The sequence below is a fragment of the Eubalaena glacialis genome, chromosome 9, assembly GCF_028564815.1.
Source record: "Eubalaena glacialis isolate mEubGla1 chromosome 9, mEubGla1.1.hap2.+ XY, whole genome shotgun sequence".
NCBI lineage: Eukaryota > Metazoa > Chordata > Mammalia > Artiodactyla > Balaenidae > Eubalaena > Eubalaena glacialis.
Genome location: NC_083724.1, coordinates 55,181,186 through 55,205,535, shown reverse-complemented (window position 1 = coordinate 55,205,535; position 24,350 = coordinate 55,181,186). Strand labels below are relative to the sequence as shown.

At 35.5% G+C, this 24,350-nt stretch overlaps 1 protein-coding gene across 6 annotated transcripts in view; it reads left to right on the top strand.

Annotated features, from left to right (window-relative positions):
• RFX3 (regulatory factor X3) overlaps positions 1-24,350 on the top strand; it is a 289,898-nt gene that overhangs the window by 40,984 nt on the left and 224,564 nt on the right. Inside the window, exon 2 of one of the 6 annotated variants that reach the window (XM_061201232.1) lies at positions 263-330. The exons of the other annotated variants lie outside the window; for them this stretch is intronic. The gene's annotated coding sequence lies outside the window, so the exon portion shown is untranslated. The remainder of the gene's footprint in view (positions 1-262; positions 331-24,350) is intronic. 6 annotated transcript variants of the gene reach the window in all.

Below are 24,350 nucleotides of genomic sequence, written 5' to 3'. Positions count from 1 at the left end.
TATGCTTACTTGAATTCTAATTCTTTGAAAAGTAGAAGTTCTCTCTCCTTTTCTGTAAAATCAATGCAACATTTTTTTTTTTGGCTAAATAGGAAACTTTAAAAAATATAGTTATGCAAAGAAATACTTTAAAAATAATGCATTTGTATGGTAATTAGTATTTATCCACAAATTCAATAATTTAAAATAATCATATATCTTCTAGATATCAAAGAATTAATTTTTAATGTTAACCTAATTCTTCTTGCTTTTAACATTTTAGGCCACTTGGTCATTCTGGCATTTTATGGTAGAGAATACATTGAGTTTGGCTCATGGAAAGAATATGAGGTAATTGATCCATGTTCTCTATAAATTATGAACTAAATGTACACAAAACATAGAGTATTTTAATATGTCAAATATGGGGTCTCATGTCTGAATTTTTTCAATAACTTTTTAAAATGTGAGATTTTGAGATAGGTTTTTCCTTTCTTGATGGTTGACCATAGCTAATATGGTAAGGAACTTTTACTACTTGTATATGTTTAAGACAAAACAGTATTGGAGCTGTTCTTCACATTATACGGTTACAGTTAATATTTTTAAATGCTTCAGATAGCTTATTAGCTCTCTGTGGGGCTATAAAAACCTCAAGAGAACGCCTCCTTCCTATCCACCTCCCCAGCCCACCCGAAGTAGGATTAAAGGCATGCTGCATTGAAAAGTACTAGCAGCTAGCACAGGAAATAGTGTGAAAGGGCATTGAGGCTCCTATAATGTGAAATTTCTAGGCCCTTCTCAGGGTGGTCTAATGAAAACAAATATGAGCCTCATATGTTAATCTTTTGCTGTCCCTTTGGTACTCTTGTGTCACCCTGCATGATGCCTGACTTGGGCATTCTAAAATGGCACTCAGCTAAGTGCATATGCCACATTCATATCCATAGTTGTTTCATAGATTACCTAGCATCAAACCTGTATCAGAATTAGTTCAAATTAAAGATAGTAAAATATAGCAGCTATCCTTATGCAATTCAGCCAGTGGGAGTGTGAGAATCAGTGGGTACTAACTATTTAGTAGAGTAATTGGCTAACATACTGCTGATGTCATAATTCCCCTACTCAACAATGGGTTGGTTATGTAAGAAGGTGCAGCAGTTTGGTGTGTGAACTTCTGCTTCCACTACAGCAGTACTTTAAAGAGGCTTTCCGTTGGCATTCAGAAAGGTGAAAAGTGCAGAGGTGGTAGTGGGAGGGGCATCAGAGGGATAGGCATAGAGTCTGAGTACATGTAAGCTGTTCATCATCATTGGTCTTGTGAGATTATGCTTGTACCCGAATTGAATTACTTTCTTACCTTCCCACACAGTTGGAATGCAACTGAAATGCAGCCCATTCAAGGTGGTAAAACACTGCTCTTTTAACATTTCTTCAGTCTTCGGCTTCTGTGGGACGATAACCATGCAATTTGCTGTTTAAGAGACTTAACCAAGACTCAAGAGAAATAAGCTGGAGCTATTTCCTCCATTTCAAACCTGTGGTTTTATAAAAGTCCACCACAGGGTGCACCAAAAATTCCCCTAACCACTTTTCAAAAATTTTTATGTATATAAGGTTGCAGGAAAGATAAAGTAAATAGTTTTATGTCTAAGACCTTTGTAACATGATTTATAACAAAAACTATGCATTTATGTATAGGCGTTATAATTAAAGAGCTATAATCTTTATCACTGATAGTATATTTAAAGAGACTCAGTGCCAGCACTTTCAAATAGTTTTCCTAGGAAGTTTTGCAGCTTTATCATATTTATTAAATCATTTGAGTTGTCTGTATCTAACGAATGATATTCTTTTTCCTTATCATTCATTTTTCATGGTTGAGGGCATCTGGTATGGGCATCGATATCATACCTAATAATTGTGAAAGCTCATGTGGGCCTAGAGAAAAGAGTGTCCATAGTGTACTTCAATTAAAAATGCTTGCAAATAATGTTTATTAAAAATAGGTTAGTGGAAATTTAAAATAAAAAACTAGTGGATATTTTGGTGGAGTCCTTCTTTTGGGTAAGTTGTAGGAGATGAACTTAACTTGAATTATCCTGAAAAGCCATAGAAAACAAGTCTATGCCCTTCCCACTTTTTCCTTTTAATCTGACTTTTGGGCTTTCATTTTGATAGCCTTAAACTCCTTTGTTATATGTGAAATAAGTAAGTAGTCTTGGGAAGGGGTGGGGTAGGGAGGGAAAAGTGTTTTTACTTATTGCATAGCATATGGGCTGTTAATTATAATATACTTTATATTTGCATCGTAGATCATACTTTATAAGGTTCTTTTGTATGTACAGCATCTTATCTAACTTTCCTCCTGACCAGTTATATGGGACCATATAATGGATAGGAAAGCCGAGTCCAAGAGAGGTTAAGAAACACCTTTGAAAACTGTTGCACAGCAAGTAGTTGGAAGATCTAGCATGTGCACCCAGATCTTGTGACTCTTAATCCAGTGTTCCTGTCCACTATATTAGTAATTTTCAAATTGTATTTTCCAATCAAAGAAGTTCTTCAGGAGCTGCCTTGGGGAATGTTGGTGGCTGCAGAGCAGGTCCATTTTTGTCTCTTTTTCTTTTGAGGCTCTGAGTAGAAGTTCATTAGAAGTAAGCTTTTAGAGCCACTGCTCTGTACTGTTTTTCTTTGTGCAAGGGCTAAAGAGAAGCAAACTATATCCCTCTAAGTTACAATCAAGGCTGTATACCTCTTGTCCTACTGGCATTGTGGATCTAGAAATAAGAATTAGACTGTTGGCATTTTCCTTACTTCTGTTCCTTGTCAACTAAGTACTTACTGAATATGTACTGAACACAGTATGCAGGATACACAAGTTACTAGCTTTTTACCAGGGCCAATGACAATTGGTTTTAAAATAGTAATATAGTTTTTGTAAAAATTAAAATAGAAACTGTTCATATTAAACATATCTTGGTCATAAAGTGACATTAATAAGCATCACCATTTTTATACAATTTAAAATATTGCTTGTACTTAATAATCCCAAGGCTGGTAGTTAAGCATATTTGTTCTTAAAAGTAATTTTCATAAGCTACTATCTATGTATAGAGTCTTGAAAATTCTAGATTATAGTAGCATTTATGAGTAATGCTAATAGTGTCACAGAATGGTTCCTTCATCATATTACAGAATTCTAGAGTCTTTGATAATAATGGATTCCAAAATACGTTTTCACCTTACCCAAGTATGCATTTAAGCCTTATTGTATTGTAACAATCTATGAAATTACATATCTGCATAGAAAATAAATTCCATCAGTGGTCAACAAAAACATCATGAAATTTAATAATGGTTAAAAGGTTATCACACAAATTCAAGATAAGAGTAATTGTTATGGAAGCAACCTAAGTGCCCATTGACAGATGAATGGATAAAGAAGATGTGGCACATATATACAATGGAATATTACTCAGCCATAAAAAGAAACGAAATTGAGTTATTTGTAGTGAGGTGGATGGACCTAGAGTCTGTCGTACAGAGTGAAGTAAGTCAGGAAGAGAAAAACAAATACCGTATGCTAACACATATATATGGAATCTAAAAAAAAAAAAAAAAAAGGTTCTGAAGAACCTAGGGACAGGACGGGAATAAAGACACAGACGTAGAGAATGGACTTGAGGACCCGGGGAGGGGGAAGGGTAAGCTGGGACGAAATGAGAGAGTGGCATGGACATATATACACTACCAAATGTAAAACAGATAGCTAGTGGGAAGCAGCTGCATAGCACAGGGAGATCAGCTTGGTGCTTTGTGACCACCTAGAGGGGTGGGATAGGGAGGGTGGGAGGGAGACGCAAGAGGGAGAGGATATGGGGATATATGTATATGTATAGCTGATTCACTTTGTTATAAAGCAGAAACTAACACACCATTGTAAAGCAATTATACTCCAATAAAGATGCTAAAATAAAAAGAATAATTGTTAGACTCAAATCATAGCATTGTACACATTTAATGTATCAACAGTTTTGTACTTTTTATTTAAAAATTTTTTTATTGAGATATAGTTGATGTACAATATTATATAAGTAACAGGTGTACAACATTATGATTTGCAATTTTTAAAGGTTATACTCCATTTATAGTTATTATAAAATATTGGCTGTATGCCCTATGTTGTACAATATATCCTTGTATCTTATTTATTTCATACATAGTAGTTTGTACCTTTTAACACCCTTACCCCATTTTGTCCCTCCCCTTCCCTCTCCCCACTGGTAACCACTAGTTTGTTCTCTGTATCTGTGAGTCTGTTTCCTTTTTGTTATATTCACTAGTTGTATATTTTAGATTCCACATAGAGTGACATCATGCAGTATTTGTCTTTCTCTGTCTGACTGACTTCACTTAGCATAATGCCCTCCAAGTCCACCCCTGCTGTTGCAAATGGCAAAACTTCATTCTTTTTTTCTGGAGTATTACTTTTCTTAAACTTAGCCATTGAGCTCTTAGTTTAGAGTGCTAAACTAAACAGTCTAAACTAGTAATGTTTGACTGTTTTCTCCACAGTTCATTCTGAACATGGAACAATTAGAGAGGCACTGGAAAGGGCAGCAAAAATGGATATTGGCAGGAGTGAGGAAGGATTCAAGAAGCGTGGGGGAATCTGTTTGCAAATTTACTTGTATTTCTCTTTATTTTTTATTACAGAATTTCAGCTAAAAATCAGTAAAGCAACAAAATGACAGGTATGTTAGATCCTTAAGTTATCTCCTTGAAAGACAGACCTAAGTAGGATGAGCTTGAATTATAGGAAGGACGATTTTAATTTGTCATAAAGAAGATATTCCCTAAAAGTGAGTGGCAATAGAGGGATATTTGGGATGTCATACTCTATAAAGATCTTTAAGACTGGAATAGTTATCTATTCAACTAAATATATGTTTTATCCTTGCAGTCTCTACCAAGCTGAAGGTTCTTTTAGCTGAAGCTGCTAATTGCTAACTGCTGGAAATTAGCTAATTAATTAGCTAATTAATTAGCTAATTAAGCTGCTAATTGCTTGGAAATGTATGCAATATGTATATACTTCTCTTATAACTAAATATGATATATGTAGTTTATGGAGATCCTTATATTATTTTTCAGAGATAAATTAAGATAAAAATTGCAAGTACATTTCAAATTTGGGATTATAGAAAGAACTAAAGTGCCCTTAATCTGAGAGGTAATATATATTCCATATTATTATGTGTGATTTAAAAATACTTGATAAAAAATGCAGAGGAAGGCAGCCATTAGTTAAAAATGTGAGAATGAAGCCATATTCTTTGGCAAGGTGGTTTAGTGCAAACAGCTAATGCATTTATGAGTTAGTCAAACCTGAGGTCAAATCATGGTTCACCCACTTATTAATTCAATATCCTTATGTAATATGAGGATAATAACTGTTGCCTTGCAGCCTTGTGAAAACTAAATAAGGGATATATGTGAAGTACATAATGCAGTGCTTGGTACATAGTAGTGCTTAATAAATGATACAGGCATGCCTTGGAGATATTGCAGGTTCAGTTCCAGACCATTACAATAAAGTGAACATTGCAGTAAAGTGAGTCACACGAATTTTTTGGTTTTTCAGTGCATATAAAAGTTATGTTTACACTATTCTGTAGTCTATTAAGTATACAATAGCATTATGTCTATAAAAATAATGTACATACCTTAATTTAAAAAAATACTTCATTGCTAAAAAATGCTAACCATTATCTGAGCCTTCAGTGAGTCATAATCTTTTTGCTGGTAGAGCATAGAGGGTCTTGCCTCGATGTTGATTGTTGCTACTGGTCAGGATGGTGGTTGCAAAAGGTTGCGGTGGCTGTGGCCATTTCTTAAAATAAGACAACAGTGAAGTTTACCACCATTGATTGCCTCTTCCTTTCACAAAGGATTTCTCTGTAGCATACAAGGCTGTTTGATAGCATTTTACCCACAGTAGAACTTCTTTCAAAATTGGAGTCAGTTCTTTCAAAACCTGCCATTACTTTATCAACTAAGTTTATATACTGTTCTGAATGCTTAGTTTTGTCATTTCAACTATTTTCCCAGTGTCTTCACCAGGAGTAGATTCCATCTCAAGAAACTACTTTCTCTGCTCATCCATAAGAAGCAACTCCTCATCTGTTCAAGTTTTATCATGAGATTGCAGCAATTCAGCCACATCTTCAGGCATCACTTCTAGTTCTCTTGCTATTTCTGCCACATCTGCATTTAATTCCTCTACTGAAATCTTGAATCCCTCAAAGTCATCCATGAGGGTTGGGATCAACTTCTTCTAAATTCCTGTCAGTGTTGATATTTTGACCTCTTCCCATGAATCATGAATGTTCTTAATGGCATCTAGGATGGTTAGTCCTTTCCAGAAGGTTTTCAGTTGACTTGGACCAGATCCATCAGAGGAATCACTATCTATGGCAGCCATAGCCTTATGAAATACATTTCTTAAATAATAAAACTTGAACGTTGAAATTACTCTTTGATTCATAGGCTGCACAATGGATGTTGTGTTAGGAGGCATGGAAACAACCTTAATCTTGTTGTATATCTCCATCAGAGGTCTTGGGTGAGCAGGTGCATTATCAATGAGCAGTCATATTTTGAAAAGAATCTTTTTTCTGAGCAGTAGGCCGCCACAGTGGGCTTAAAATATTCAGTAAACCATGTTGTAAACAGATGTGCTGTCATCCAGGCTTTGTTGCATTTATAGAGCACAGGCAGAGGAGATTTAGCATAATTCTTAAGGGCTAGGATTTTCAGAATGGTAAATGAGCATTGGCTTCAACAAAGTCACCAGCTGCATTAGCCCCTAACAAGAGAGTCAGCCTGTCCTTTGAAGCTTTGAAGTCAGGCATTGACTTCTCTTCTCTAGCTATGAAAGTCCTAGATGGCATCATCTTTCATTATAAGGGTGTTTTGTCTACACTGAAAATTTTTTGTTTAGTGTAGCCACCCTCTTGAATTATCTTAGCTAGATCTTCTGCATAACCTAATGCAGCTTCCGCATCAGCACTTGCTACTTTGTTCACCTTGCGCTTTTATGTTACTGAGGTGGCTTCTTTCCTTAGGCCTCAGGAACCAACCTCTGCTAGCTTCAAACTTCTCTTCTGCCGCTTCTTCACCTCTCAACTTTCATAGAATTGAAGAGAGTTAGGGCCTTATTCTGGATTAGACTTTGGCTTAAAGGAATGTTGTAGCTGGTTTGATTTTCTCTCCAGACCACTAAAACTTTTTCCATATTAGCATGAAGGCTGTTTCACTTTTAATTTGTGTGTTCCCTTTTAATTTGTGTGTTCACATTTAATTTCCTTCAAGAACTTTTCCTTTGTATTTACCACTTGGCTACTTGTTTGGTGCAAGAGGCCTAGTTTTCGGCCTGTCTTGGCTTTTGACATTCCTTCCTCACTAAGCTTAATCATTTCTAGCTTTTGATTTATTTATCTTTTTAATGACTTTTTTTTGATGAGGACCATTTTTTTAAAGTCTTTATTGAATTTGTTACAATATTGCTTCTGTTTTATGTTTTGGTTTTTTGGCCTCGCGGCATGTGGGATCTTAGCTCCCCGACCAGGGATCGAACCCACACCCCTTACATTGGAAGGCTAAGTCTCAACCACTGGTCCGCCAGGGAAGTCCTGCTAGCTTTTGATTTAAAGCGAGAGATGTGTGACTCTTCCTTTCACATGAATACTTAGAGGCCATTGTAGGGTTATTAACTGGCCTAATTTCAGTATTGTTGTGTCTCAAGAAATAGGGAGGCCCGAGGAGAGGGAGAGAAAGAGATGGCGGAATGGCTGGCTGCTGGAGCAGGCAGAACACACACAAAATTTGTCAGTTAAGTTCACCATCTTGTATGGGTGTGGTTCATGGTGCCCCAAACAATTACAATAGTAACTTCAAAGATCACTGATCGCAGATCACCATAACAAATATAATAATAAAAAAGTTTGAAATATTGTAAGAATTACCAAAATGTGACACAGAGACACAAAGTGAGCACGTGCTGTTGGAAAAATAGCGCCAACAGACTTGCTTGACGCAGGGTTGCCGCAAACCTTCAATTTGTAAAAAACGCAGTATCTCCACATGCAGTAAAGCAAAGCACAATAAAACAAGGTATGCCTGTAGTTCCCTTCATTCCCCCATAAGTCTTAATGTTTGTTTAGGAGTTTGGATCAGGAAAACCAATAGAACAGGGAGGGGATTAAGGGGCAAATTGAACTTCAGTCATTTGGGATATAAGATTCAACATACTTCTTGCATTTACTATTTAACTTCTCAAATTTCGCTTTGTCCTGCGGCGGTCAACAAGAATTTAATTGCTTTATTATATTAAGGAGATACCAGTTTTGGTCCTACCTTGAGCAAAAGCTTCAATATCAGACTCACTCTTAGGAAGAAAGCCATATGGAGTTGTAAGTAGGAAACCACAGGTGAAGCAGAAAATATTAAATGTCTTCAGATTTTAACTTCTGGAAAACTCATTTTTATCGAAAGGAAGTAAATGTTTACTTAAAAGTTCAGTGTGACAGATGCATTAGTTTCTTGGAATTTATGGTCAGTCAACTCTCAGTTTGTTTTAATTAGCATAATTGTCTTAGGTTCCCTTCTGACTACTATTCACCCCTATCCTTCCTGCTCCACCCCCTACTCCCCAGCTATCCTACATTATCTTCACTTCTGAATTTCTAAAGGCTCTGCAAATAGCCAGTTTCCCTAAGTTTGTGGTAAAACTAATTTAGCTGCAAAACCTGAACAAAATGAGGTGAGGTACTTAAGGGTCTTTCTTTACCCCACTCTTTGAACATTCATTCATTTAGCTGCAGAAGTGTTAATGTGAATGATTATGGGTTGCTGCCCCAGATCCATCTGCAGTGTTGTGTATGGTATTGCTTTCTAAAATTAAAACAATTCTGAGTCATGTGACATATCTGAGCCAGTGGCTTCCAGTAGGGGGTTGTGAATCTGTTTCATTATTCCATTTTATAGATGAGAAGACTATGCTAGAAGAAAGTAAATTACCAAGGTTTGAATGGTATATTAAGATGTTAAGTAAATTATTCAGGTAATGCATAGTAAAGCCAAATTTAAACCCAGCAGTCTTATACCAGAGCCCATACTCTTAAACTACAAGGCTGTTTGGCCACCCAGTTGCCAAGGCAAGATTGAGCTTAGTTGGCACCAGTATGCATGTCTTGAGTTGACATAATTACTAATCTTTACTAATATAAGGAGGCATATACCTAAATATCTGTAATGGAAGATAATCTCCTTATAATTTGTATGTGGGTATGGACTATTAAGCTTTTCTACATATTTGGGTATAGATATGTCTGATCATAGATTTCCCCTAGGTATATTGGAGCCCAGCCACAAAGGCTTGTCTCAGGTTGAGGTAGAAAACTGTCTAGTTTCTCCATTGTCCATCCTCATTATTTTATATTATCTATATCTCACTAAGTGCTAGAAATTGTTGTTTTGACTTTTTTCAACAAATTATTAATGCCTCTATGTTGTAGGCTAGAAATACAACGTTGAACAAGAAAATCATGGTCCCTTTCTCAGCAGGGACACTTGTCATTGTGGATGGGACAGTTCTTGGTGGGTTATCCTATGTTGTAGCATGTTTTAGCGACTGTGAACCAAAATGGCATTAGAACCACTTCCCCTCCCCAATCACTGTGACAACAGAATGACCCCAAAGGTTTCCAAAGTCATCAGGTAAGGGATGGTGGGATGGTGTAGTGGTTTATCTTGATGTTATTCATACTCAGCCTTGAGGATAGTAGCTGCCCACTTGTCCATGCACTATCCAAGTTGAATAATTGATTTTAAGCATTTCTTTTTCTAGAATACTGGCTTCATGCAAATAAATAGAGCTGAGAGAGCTACAAAGCAAATAACTAAACTGATTACACTCCGGGTACAATGGCTAAACTGAAAAGCAAGATTAGTTGTGGATAATCTTACCAATGGCTAATTGAGAATTCTCCTTATACTGTAAATAACGAGCGTAAGTTAATAAACTCCCAAGTTAACATACCAAGATGATGCTATATTTTTTTAAGCTATAGAATCTAAGTCTCTAGGACTTTATATATGCAAATTATTTCTTAAAGACATACAGCACATTTATGCTAAGTATATTTTGTAGCACAAACATTTCTGCTTTGCTTTTATTTTTTTAAGAGAAATTTTTAACAAAATTACAAATTTAAATAATTTGTAAATAGAAACAACTATGAAGGATTTATGACTTGAATTTGTCATTTGAAAGAGGAATAAAAATAAATTTTCATTCAGTGTCCATATTAACTGCCTTTTAATCAGTATTTTATATTAAAAGTAATAACATTTGGAAGTTTACAGAGCCTCAGGCTTATGACAGTTGACATTTAAATGACAATAATTTTATTGTATTATGATTACAAAAATTATTTATATGCTATAAAACATTCAGAAAATCCAGAAAGGTACAAAGAAGGGAGTAAAAAAAATTATCATTCTGCTCAAAGCTTACTACACATCTGCTCACAAGATTATTATTATCATCTTCTGAGAATTTCTCTCAGTGAGTATGTGTGTGCTCACTCTGGCATTCTTGGGTGTGCTTCTCTCCACATATGTGCACGCTCCCTCTCCCTTACCAACACAAAAATACATGCACTTTCTCTTAAAAGTTGGGTCATCCAATTTGTTTTTTAAGTTTGACACTCATATCTTTTCATGATGGTAAATAACATTTTATGCATTCTTATTGGCATATCTACTTAAGCAGCTCTCTAGCTAGACATTTAGGTGGTATCCTGTATTTTGGGTTTATGATTAATTATTGTATGTACACCTTGTGCATCATCCAATTATTTTCTTCATATGAGTTTTTAGGAATAGAATTGCTGGGTAGAAGGCTGGGTACATGTTCAGTGTTTTTATCAAACACCAAATTGCTGTCTAGACAGGTCATACCATTCCATACTTCCAACACTAACACTTTAATCTTTTGTTTCTTTGCATGCTCTCTGATACTAGGTGTGATCAGTCTTTGTAATTTTTTTTTGTATTTTTGCCAGTCTGATAGTTGAAAAAAATCTCACTCATATTAGCTTTTCTTTGATAACTAATGGCATATTTTTTTAAAGTATGTTAGCCATTTGTATTTCTTTTGCTGATTGTCCACTTATATCGTTAGCACACTTTCCTATTGGGTAGTGTCTTCTCTTCCTCCTCCTTCCTTCTTTTAAATTTCGAGATTTCTTCATAATATAAAGATGTGAACTTTTATTTGTGATTCATACTCTACGTATTTTGCCATTTAAAGATATTTGCTATTTTTCTCTTTTTGGTTTTGTTTTAGAAATATTTTGCTATGTAAATGTATACCTTTTTTTTCAATTGGTATTCTTACGGTATAATTAGACCATTATAACTCATGATTCAGTAGATGGATTAAAGATTAGATATTTTTAAAAAATGAAGGTACTTTTCTGATTGGAAACCATTTTGCAGATGAGGAAGGTGATGAATTGCTCATGTTAATTAGATATGTTTGCTGTAATTCCAGTTTCAGCTGCATATAAAAAAAGAATTGTGAGAGAGATATTTTGATGTAGTTAGTTGTAGTTACTTTAAAGCCAGATAGTCCTGGCTTTGTTTATTTTTCTTTAATTTAGATGAGAAATCTAAATCAAAGCACCTATTATACATTAAACATTCAAAATGGATTTTCCACTTATTAGCTGTGTGACTGTTGGCAAGTTACTCTAAGTAGTCAATTTCTTGACTCAGTTTATTTATTTGTAAAAGAGTGATAATAACTACTTTGTTGAGTTATTGTAAGGGTTAGTTATAGTTTAGTTGAAGTATTTAGCAGCACCTGACATATAATTAGACAACAATAAATCATTAGTATTATTGTTTTTATTCTTTATAGTAACAATACATAATTTTAGCCCATTACTATATATAATACCATTGCTGTGGTAGTAATTTAGCATATGAGGTAATTAACTATGATTATTATAATTTTATTAATAGAGAGAATGGAGCCTAGCTAGACTGACTATACTTAGGATCCTGTCAGATAAATATTACTTCCTTATATTTGTATAGCAGTTTCGTTTTCAGAGCTCTTTCTCATTTCTTGTTTTATTTGCTCTGTACAGTCTTCCAGTAAGAAAAGCAGGGCCTGTATAATTTTCCATTTTGCAATTGAGGAGCTGAGGCTTGTAGAGAATGACTTGTCCAAGGTCATATGGCTTATAAGTGGTTAATCAGGTTCATTTCCTTCCACCTATAATTAAGATTCTCACTGAACCTAGATTGACCTTCAGTATGGGAAAGAACAGAGAATAGAATCTGACTATAATTGACGAGTCTTCATTTAACTTTAGCCATTTTATAGTTTCTTGTGTTTGCTCCCATTCCAGTCATCTGAACATTGGCTTTAATGTTTTAGTAGTCTATTATGTTGATGGTGGTTACAATGAACCACATCTCTGGGTATTCACACGCTTGTGAAGTCTCTTTCCTTTCAATGTGGACTGGGCCTGTAGCTTATTTTAACAAACAGAATGCAACAGAATTAGAGCTGTCTGAAGTCTGGGCATAAGCCTTAAGAAAGCCAGGTAGCTTTTGCTTTTATGTTTCTGGGAGACCTGAACCATTATGTCAGAAATCTGGCTACCTTTCTAGAGAGACCATGGGGAAATGAGGCCACATGGAGACAGGGAGAGGGAGACAGGAAGAGAGGGAGAGAGAGGGGGAGAGGGGGGGAGAGAGAGAGAGGCTCTGAGGTTACATGGAGACAGAAGCCCAGTCACCCTAATCCTAGTATTCTAGCTGAGCCCAGTTCCTACCTGCCAGCTGAAAGCAATTGTGTGAGTGACCACCAGCAAGATGAGCAGAAGAGCTAGCTGAGCCAGCCCAGGTTGCAGAATTATGAGCAAAAAAAATAGTTTTTGTTTTTGTTTTTGTTTTTTTGAGCAATAAGTTTTGTGGTGGTTTTTTACACAGTAATAGAAAAGCCAGAGAAGCATGACAGTGTACTTGAAAATAAAAGTCTTGCTAAACGGTGTTTCCCTTTCTTGGCCTATTTTGACAGTTTTGGTCTTTTTCTGGTTTGCTAATGTCAGGCAGTGTTGAAGAGAGAGAATAGTAATGAATAATTTTTCCTTTCCAGAAGCTCATCTTACTGAACCTTTAAGTACACAGGTTTGGCTGATACTTGGGTAAACCTGAGGTAAACCCAGTCTCTCTGTGCTGAGTCTCTTCAGAGAAATCTCAGGAGATTGGGCTGCTTCCTATTTTCAGGTCTCTGATTCTTCTTCTCTGTTGAATTTCCTACTCCCAGTCTTTTGTGACTCTCTTTATCCCTCTCAGAGTTGAATTGGATTTGGCCTAGGTTAGCCAGCTAAGAAAAGATGGCATAGTCTTTTTTCCTCTCTTGAACTTGTTTCTGTCATCCACAAAGACTTGGGAGGCCTTTTGGGGCTGAGAGTAAAACTAAGACATGGACTCACCTCAGTTTCTGATCATTTACATATTACTTAACAGGAAAGATATGCTGCAGTGAAACATTACTCGTGCAGTTTATCTTTTCCCTCTCATAGATCAATTTCTTCCTATTTAACTATAAATACTGCATATTTTATTTTCCCATATAATTAAAATTATAAAAATAAAAAAATTGCAAAATGTTTTGTAAGTTTCTGCCAGAGATGAGAACCAGTGAACTAAACCTTATAAGAATAATTTTTTAAAAACAATTTTGTTGTTGTTAAAAATGCTTTTTTGTTTAAAAAAAAATACATGAAGATAGATTTAAAATATTACAAAGCTTGATTGGCTTCCAAATTGCTGGAGTGAGGGCCTCAGTGTACTCCTTCTCCCTCTAACACAACAAAAATGCAAAACAACTAAAATCAACCATTTCAGAATTCTGGCAATTGATCAAAGCCAGGGAATGAACTGAAAATTGTCTATCCAAGAGAAGACTACTGAACCTTGAGATGACAGTGGCATCTAACTTGTGCCCACTCCCATTCTCCCTCCTTCCCCAGCTTGTGGTATAGCAGAAACTGGCAGCATTGCAGACAGTGGAGAGATCTGACCACTTTTGGAGATCCATGAAAAGCACCATCCCTAGATCACAGTTAATATTTTGTCTGAACTTGTATCTCCCTGGGAAAACTCAGTTCTCAGAGAGTGATTGGCTATTGATTTGACTTAGAGCTCAGCTCAGCTGGGGGAAGAAAATGCCTACCCCCTGGGCTTTACTGAAACAATAGCAACTGTTGGCAACATCTCCACTGTTTAAGGCTGTGATTTCAGGTGGGGCAAACAAGAGCCTGGCCAGGAATGTAGAAGGAAATCCTGGAGGATTAGCCAACCATAGGGAACTTTGAAAAGCTCCAACATATTTCTAGATATCTAAAAGATTGCAGATGTGCAAGGCTGTGCATATGCCCAGGAAAGACCTGGGAAAGGAGAGGATCCACTTCTGGCTGACCTTGAGGCTCTGTGCAAGAAGGAAGTGAAAGCTAGGGCTGTCTTACAAGCTACCTGAAGTTTGAAGGTGTGGCTTCTCACGAAGGTTCCTTTGGCTTTGGCAAAGGGTGGAAGATATACAGGCAAGGCATTTAAGGAAGTCTTCTGACCAATCACTGGTTGACCACTAAATTATACTGATCCAGGAAGCCAGGCTTAAAAACAAAAACTTAGAAGAATACTCAGTGGCCACATAATACAGAGACTACAGAATTAGTTCATGAAAGTGCTAAACAAATAAGCAGCACCAAGAAAAAGAAGAGAACTAGCGAGAAAAAATCTTAGTGGGTCAGTGTAGAAGATTCTGCTACCAGAATTGTTAAAATACATTATCTAGATAGCTTGATAACTATCTAGTTAAATAGATAGTTTCAGATGTCTATTTAGATATCCAAATGGATATCTAAAACTATCCAAAAGGTCTAGTTTTCAACACAAAAATTATGAGAAATAGAAAAGTATGCTACATACATGGGAAAAAAGTGAAAAACTAGCTAACAGGAAAGTGTCCCTGTGGGCCTAGATTTGGACTTAATAGACAAAGACTTTAAGTCAGCTATTGTAAATATGTTTAAAGAAGTAAATGAAACCATGTCTAAAGAATTAAAGGAAAGTGTGAAATTGATATCTTACCAAAGAGAATATCAATAAGCATAGAAATTATTTTAAAAGAACCATATAGAAATTTTGGAGTTTAAAAGTATGATAACTAAAGTGAAAAATTTACCAGAGGGGCTCAATAACTTATATGAGTTGGTAGAAGAAAATATTCGTCAACTTGAATGTAACTCAATGGAGATTATCCAGTGTGAGGAGTAGAAAGAAAATGAAAATGAACAGAGCTTCAAGAGACCTATGGGACACCTCAAGTGTACCAACACACACATAATGGGATAATGGGAATCCCAGAAGAAGAGCAAAAAAAAAAAGCAGAAAGAATGTTAAAAGAAATGACAGAAAACTTCCCAAACTTGCTGAAAAAATACTAATTGACGCATTAAAGAAACTTAGTGTACTCCAAGTAGAATAAACCCATCATAGTCAAATCATAGTCGAATTTAGACATCATAGTTAAATTTACGAAAGTGAAAGACAAAGAAATCTTGAAAATATGAAGAGAAAAATAAGATCAATAGCTGACTTCTTCTCAGAAACCATGGACGCTGGAAGACATTTTCAAAGTTGAAGGAAAAAAGCTGTCAACCAGGTATTTTGTATCTAGCTAAAATCTCCTTCAAAGATGAAGGAGAAATTGACACTTACAAATAAACAAAAACTGAGAGAGTCTGTCACTAGCAAATGTGCCCTATAAGAAGTATTAAAGGGAGTCCTTCAAGTTGAAACAAAAAGACACTAGGCAGTAAACTTAAATCCACATGAAATAAAGAACAATGGTAAAGGTAACTACATAGGTATTATGAAAGACATACATATAAAAATACATATAGATGCATTTTTCTTTGTAACTTATCTTCTCATGTTTTAAAAGACAACTGCATAAAGCAATAATAAAACTGTTGATGGGTTTATAACACACAGAGATGTAGTTTGACAATAATAATAAAAAGGAAGGCAAGGGAACAGAGGCATATTGGAGGGAAGTTTTAAATTATTATTGAAATTAGGTTAGTATAGATCCAGACTAGAATGTTTTAAATTAAAATGCTAATTGTAATTTCCAGAGCAACCACTAAGAAAATAAGTCAAAAAATTATAGTGAAGGAAACAACAAGGGAATGAAAAAGATACACTAGAAAATATCTATTTAACACAAAAGAAGGCAGGAAATGAGAAAAAAAAGATATTACAGAGCTCAAATATACCCTTAAAGAGTAGAAGTTACAATGTGTAATTTCCGTGTAAAATAATATGTTTATGTAATCTTTAAGGAATGTTACCAGTAGAGAAAATTGGTCAATGGATCCTCTTTGGGGCTTAATTTTTTGATACTATTGGATACTTATCAATAGATTTTTAAAATATGATATAAGAAAAATGCACCAAAGTGAGGTCAACGTGAAAAGATTCCATTAACCCTGGGTTCTTAAAATGTAGCTTTGTTTCCCTGGAAATGAAACAGTAATGTATGGAAATGAGAGATTCTCTTTATTTTGTTTCTGAAAGTTTGGGTATAGAAAATTTAGTTCTTCCCCTTCCTCTAAATATGGAAAAGAAACGATGAGAAAAATGCTTTGGAGTAGAGAGGAGATCATGGGAAAAAGGCATCTGGAGATAAATGCACATAGGAAAGGGCTGTCAAAAAGAAAAATGTTCTGGACAGAATATTTCAGAAGTCTTGAGAGGTATTTCTGCCTGCATTTTCCATATATTGTTGATTCTGTTCTCCATGGGTGCCCAGCCCAAATGCATGTGTGATCTCATAACAAGGATTGTTCATTGTTCAAGCAGCCACACTTATAATGTCTTACATATGCCTTCAGAAAATAAAACCCATGTTTAGCTTTATAGTGTGAAGAAAGTTTAATTATATCAAACAATACATGTAATCTCCTTATTATAGGAAAAGTGATTAAATTGAATTTTCTTATTACTGATTTAAACTATCATTTAAAAATGCAATTCTCAATCTGTTTTCAGTCCCAGCACAGTTGAAGAATGTAGCACAGTTGCATCAGTAATGATGGCTCACTCAACGGGGAGCATCTCTCTGGGTGAGAATAAGTAATATTTTAAAAGTCCTCCAAGTAATTCTGATATGGTGTACCTCCTTTCCATTATAAGTAACAAATTTAAATCATAGATTCCTAGAATTTTATAGAAATTAGTGTTATTAAGAGATTATGATGATTAAAATTGAATCTAGTAAGATTATTTTGTTTCTTAAGCAAGTTACAGTGAACCTTTTTAGTACTTTTTCTATAAGCTTACCAAAGTTTTCAAGACATTTTTATTCCTATGTTTTTTTCTCTAACCAGGTTAACCATTTTTAACTGTACAGTACAACACGTTAACTATATGCCCATTGTTGTGCAACAGAACTCTAGAACTTTTTCAGCTTGCAAAACTGAAACTTTATACCTGTGAAGAATAATTCTCCTTTCTCCCCTCCCCTCAGCCTCTGGTAACCACCATTCCACTTTCTAGGACTTTTACTATTTTAGATACCTCGTAAACGTAGAATCATGCAGTGTTTGTGTTTTTGTGACTGTCTTATTTCGCTTAGCGTAATGTCGTCAAGGTTTATCCGTGTTGTAGAATATGACAGGACTGCCTTGTTTTTTAAGGCTGAATAATGTTCCATTGTACAGGCATACCTCATTTTATTGTGCTTTGCTTTATTGTACTTCTCAGATATTGCTTTTTTTTTTTTTTTAACAAATTTGAAGATTTGTGGCAACCCTGCATTAAAGTCTGTTGGTGCCATTTTTCCAACAGTATTTGCTCACTTCCTGTCTTTGCATCACATTTTGATAATTCTCCCAATATTTCAAGATTTTTCATTATTATTATATTTGTTATGGTGACTTGATTTTCCTATTGCAAAAGGTTATGACTTGCTGAAGGCTCAGATGATGGTTAGCATTTTTTAGCAATGAAGTTTTTAATTGAGGTTTATGCATTTTTTTAGACATAATACTATTGCACAGTTAATAGACTGTAGTATACTGTAAATGTAACTTTTAGATGTATTGGAAAACCAAAAATTCATGTGACTCACTTTGTTGCAATATTCGATTTATTGAGGTGGTCTGGAACCAAACCCTCAATACCTCCCAGGTATACCGTTTATCCATTTATTTATTTATTTAAAATTTATTTTATTGAAGTATAGTTTTTTTCAGTTCTTTTTTATTGAAGTATAGTTGATTTATAATGTGTTAATTTCTGCTGTACAGCAAAGCGATTCAGTTATACACATATATTCTTTTTCATATTCCTTTCTATTATGGTTTATTACAAGATATTGAGTATAGTTCTCTGTGCTATACAGTAGGACCTTATTGTTTATTCATTCTATATATAATAGTTTGCGTCTGCTAATCCCAAACTCCCAATCCATCCTATCCATTTATTTATTGATGGGCATTTAGGTTGCTTCCACTTCTTGGCTATTTTGAATAATGCTATATTGAACATGGGTGTACAAATATCTCTTCAAGATCCTGTTTTCAATTCTTTTGGATATATACCCAGAAGTGGGATTGCTGGATCATTTGGTAATTCTATATTTAATTTTTTGAGCAACCTCCATACTACTTTTCATAACAATTGCATCATTTTACATTTCCACCAGCAGTGGACAAAGGTTCCAATTTCCCTGCATCCTCACCGACACTTGTTATTTTATGTTTTTTGTTTTGTTTTGTTTTGTTTTATAGTGGCCACCCTAACCACTCCTAGGTTATGTTAGGTCTTTATTTACTCCTAAATCACTTTCTAAAGAAACAGAATAGCTACTTTAGGAGATTTCCTATAATTATTACAAATCTTCACACTGCTCCCTGATCTCAAATACTAGAATACTAATTGGGGCTAGTGTTTTAAACATGTTAGATTGAATGTGTAAAACTGGACATTTGAATTCCTTCATACTTTACCAGATATGATCCTCTTTACTTTTGGAATTCATATGATACTATGTTAGACATCACCACCTTATAAGGCAACGATAAAATGCTTTTGTCACTACCTGTAGTTTCTAAAATGGTAAGCGTGCTTTAATGGCATCATCATAGTGGTGATTGCTGTCACTGGGTGGCTTGCCTGCTCTTGTTTCCAAGCAGTCCATAAATGCCGTATCTTCGGATGCGTTTCTTCAGTGTATACCTAATGTGCTTCTCTGACGCTCTCTGAACATGGTTTTCTCCATTTCACTTACCCTGTTGCATCTGCATGTGAATCTTTCTGTCATCCATTCTCCACAGATTTCTTGCCTAAGTGGGGTTGTGTTGCCAAAAACTTTGCTTCAGTGATGGTAGACCAGCTCTCTTCCAGTGCCCTATATTTGATGAGCTAGCCATTTAATAGTAAGTACAGCTTATGGATGATGCTTATGATCATATTCAAAACAGAAGATATAATGCTCATAATCCATCTAGTCCTCACAGCTGAATAAATTTGGGCATTTTCTATTTTGTGGACATGTGGATTGATTGGGAGCTCAGCGTTGTTTCTAACTTGTCTTTGACTCTTCCAAAGATTATACTTCAATGTTATAAGTTTGGGGAAAAAAAAGCCTCTTTGAATTTGGGGGCAGATCTGTATTCAAGTCTTGACTCTGCCGCTTGGTTGACTACCTTAAGATATGTTTCTTATCCTCTCCGACTCAGAAATCTCATATGTAAATTGCAGATAGTGATACGTAAACTTTTATTTTAAATGCTTCATTGATATAGTAAGCTTGTGTTTTTAGGAAGTTTTTTAACCAATTCTATCACGTTAGAATTTTCCTCTTACAAATAGTGAAGGTGAAGGGATTTTTAGACTGGTAATACTTTTATAACCCGTATCTGACAGGAGATCTCTTCTTATGAGTTTGGTTCTCATAGTTTGTCCATTAATTGAAAAAAGTCAGTTAATACAGATCATAAAAGATGATGCATACATCCCACTAACATTTTAATTCAAAGCATATAAATAGACTGTCTTTTGATTAGGGCCAAGGCCTTTCCTTATAGTATGGGTTTGCTGACTGGAACAACAAGTCTTTCTTAAATCTATATTTATAACAAATCATTTCCAGTTTACATTTTGTTTCTCTAGATTAAAACTATAGAGAATTGAAAAGCAGTGGTTCTCAAAGTGTGGTTCCCAGACCAGCAGCATCAGTATCACATAGGAGTTTCTTAGCATGCAAATTCTTTGGTTTCGCCCCAAACCTACTGAATCAAGCTAAGAAGGTGGGGCTCTGCAATCTGTTCTCACAAGGCCTCCATGCTAAAGTTTGAGAGCCACTATTCTATATTTTATGATTTCCACCAGTTTTTATATTTCTCTTACACTTGCCTATGTCAACAGCACTGTTCTGTAGTGACTTGCCTTTATCAAGTCTTTCAAAGCTTTTGACTTAGTTTTTAAAGATACATTAGCTTTTGTTTTTGCTTTCATTGTTTATCTAATATGTAATTAAATTTGTTAATTACAGTAACAAACTCCCCTAATCAGCAAATACTACTGATTTGGGGAGAAAATATACTCAGCATTAGGGAGCAGAAGTGAGGGGCATACCAGAGAGTAGTCCACATGCCGTGAGATTTCAGCACACCACGGGCATCTGTCCGTATGGTTGCAGAGGAAGTGGAGAGTGTGGGTTCAATTAGCAAGTTGGGTAAATGAGGCTGGTCAAGAGAGCTTCTCATATTTATTTTTCTGTGTAAGCTTACAAATTTCTCTGATCCTTACCTTTGTAGCCCTTAATTCAGTACTTCTGTGTTAGACTTCTGTCTGTTGATCTGTAAGTAGTCTTCTTGCTTGGAACCTGGAGTTTGAAATGTGTTTTTGATAACTCATAAATCTCTTAGGTTGATGTGGAGAAAGCAGAGAACCCACCCAGCAGCTCAAATGGAAGATGTGCACCTATTTTCATTGACACTGAGCAGGAAACTGCATAGCAGCTAATACTTGAAGTAGAAAACAGATAGAAATGTTGTTTCCTAGCCTGAGACTGTAACTTTTGCTCCAGTTTTTAGTGCCTACTTTGATTTGGGAGAAAGCAGTCATGTGTGGGGATAGTTCAATTCAGTACATCACGATGGCCATTCCTGCCGAAGTGCAGGTGAAATATTTGCCCACCATTGAGATACAAAAGGGGTTATGTAAATCAGCCTGGAATCTGGCCTGCTGAACTGAAAACAGTGCTGTTTGGCAACATTCTGGATGGTGTTTTGATTGAGCGGCTTTTCTAACTGTATGTTTTAATTATTTTTATATTTTTAGCCACATTGCTGATTTCACAAAGAGAAAGGGGGTAAAATAGCCTGTCTGTATCACCTCTGGATCGTATTGTTGCTGCAATAGTTGGGTCATAGTACTGCTATGAAACATGATTAGAAAACTACCTAATACAAAGAAAATAACTATCGTATAACAATATCAGGATACTGTGACAGTGGTCCAGTAAAACAGCAGTACTAGTCCCACTGAAGTTCAGATGCAGATTTGATATTCGTTTAGTATTCATTCTTGAGTGACACAGTGACCCAGTCATTCCACTAACAAAACAATTGCTGCTATAAATCTGATTAAAAAAAGAAGTGACTGTTGCTTAAGATAGACTGAAGTTCTGTTAAAGATAGGCTCTAAATCCACATATTTTATGTGCGTAGCATAAATTGTGAGTCTCTATTTAAATTCCACTTTGTTGTCAGGAGAAGGGTTTAATAAAAGCGATGAAACTTTAGTTTCATGCCAAACTAAAGTAAAAGGAGAACAAAAATTAACAGATAATAATTATCGAATAAGTTTTGAATGGTAACTGTAGACTAATGATGTATAACTGTTACATCATTTTATTGTTACAAATATTCCTCTAGAATGTTATTATCTAAGTTTTATAGATGGGTAAAATGGATTAAGAAAACTGGTGCCTTGCCCAAGGCCATGAGCTAGGATTTGAACTGTGGCAAAGCCCAAGCTTTTAAATACTACTTTACACCTTAATATCCGGTGCTTTAATATTCCTGGCCTGCTTTCAAAAACTTCTCTCTTCCTGTCAATTCCAGAGATAACATTCAATAACTTGACAACAGTGACCTTTCTAAACAAATATAGAGTGTTACAGAACTAGGTGGCCCAAGATTATATTTTATTTTTCTGGCTCAAAATAAATTCCCTGCTCTTGGAATGATAAAGTCCAAAAAAGACTCTTCTGTGTCCCAGGACTTCATCAGGCCACATGGCCAGCTAGTGCCCTTTTTCATGAGCCAGTCACGAATACAGAGCCTTATGTCTTTATACTGTAATTTAGATTAGGGCCTAATGAAAGGGCAAGAAGCTGCTTTACTAAATGAGATCATTCTGGCCTTCAGAAATGGCAGTGCATTTGGTTAGAAAGATTCTGAGGAATTAATGACAGAAAGGCAGTACTACTGTCTGGCCTGTTAAGTGGATGTAAGCAAGGAGAAGGCTGATTCATAATTTAACAGACTCCCAAATTAGGCATCTTTTTTTCCATTGGGATTCAAGTAGGATTTTTTTCTAGTATTAGAAACCTTGTTCTTGATCAGTCAAAATCTGGGTGGAAATCTTTTTGACAGTTATAGACAAATATCTTTGGAAAATAAATTCTGTATTGGAAACATAAGTTATGTCATATGGAAGCATAAACATGATGCTTTTATGAGCTCAATTACATTTAGTAGATTGCAGATTTAGAGAGACCAGGTTACACAGGGTAGGCATAGAAATGTTTCAAAGATATATTAAAGCCAACTTGTAACTGACAGTAAAAATTACAGTGACAGACACCGGACGTGGAGTCAGGAGGCCTGGGTTTGAGACTTTTCCGTTACTCTGAAGGATCCTAAAGCAAGTGGTTTAAATTCTCTGTGAGTCTCAGTTTTCTCATTTGTAAAATGAGGCCAGAAGAATATTACCTGCCTTGTTTCATTACAGGGTTGTTCTGAGGACCAAGTGAGGGGGCATGTAACAAAGTTATGGCGATGTATAAAGTTACGGTGCCATCTAGTACATAATGGAAAGTGTCCTCAGTTGTGAGTAGGGCAGGCCTGCATTTGGAATTGCTCTATTAGTAGTTTGGTGATTTGTGCCAAGTCACCACAATCTTGAACCTTATTTCTCTCACCTGTGTACAATAATAATCCATCTCACAGAGTTGTGTTACATTAGTTGTAGATGCTATTTTTAAGTTTTTATAAAATAGTGATCAACTGGGAATTATTATCTTGAACAGATTTCAGAAAGTTAGAAAAGAAATAGCCACAGGCTTCTTATCTGTTCCCAAATATCTTAGCAATATAAGTAATCCAAAGAATATTAGAATGTTAGTGCTAGAAGGACCCTCGAAGGTCACCTATCTTATCCTCCTCATTTTAAGACAAAGGATTGCCTCCTAATCATATTTTTGTCATTTCTGCTGTGTATGTGTGTTTGGATAACACTGTCACCAGCATCATCAATTGTAAAGGATGGCAACCATCACTCAATCGTGATAGATACAGATTTCTAAAAATGTAAAGCCGGAGAAGAATTCTGCTTGGAGGTAGTATTGTGTTATGAAAAGAACCTGGGCTTTGTTGTCCAAAGTTACGATGGAATCTTGATCCTGTCAATTACTAGTTTGGGGACAGTGGAAAATTTACTTAATGTTTGGTGTAGCGTAGCTCCTTAACTATATTATTTCATTACCTATCGCACAGGCCACGTCTGTGTCTATACCTTAGCCATTTCCACATGTGATTCTTGGATCTGAGATGAGTTTGCTTTTTATGCTGTTAACGGTTCTTGACCTTTTTCTTCCTTGGCTCCTACAAATACAATAGTGATTCCTTCAGATGGAAGGGAGGAATTGTAGCAAATCAGAATCTTGGAACTGTGGGTTAGGTGAAGTTAGAAAAGACTTCTCCTTAAGGCTGGTTTAGGAACTTAAACATGAAGCTATTATTTTTAAAACTATAATTCTGTTAGGCCATTTGTCAAATTTTTTCTTACATGATTGAGTTTCAATTGATCTGTGTTGGTTTTGCTTATATTAGGGGTACGTGTGTTTAAAAAATTCATTAGACAGCTAAATGGGCAGTGTTTTAATATGGAATTTTAAAATACTATTAAGTGTATTCCTGTGA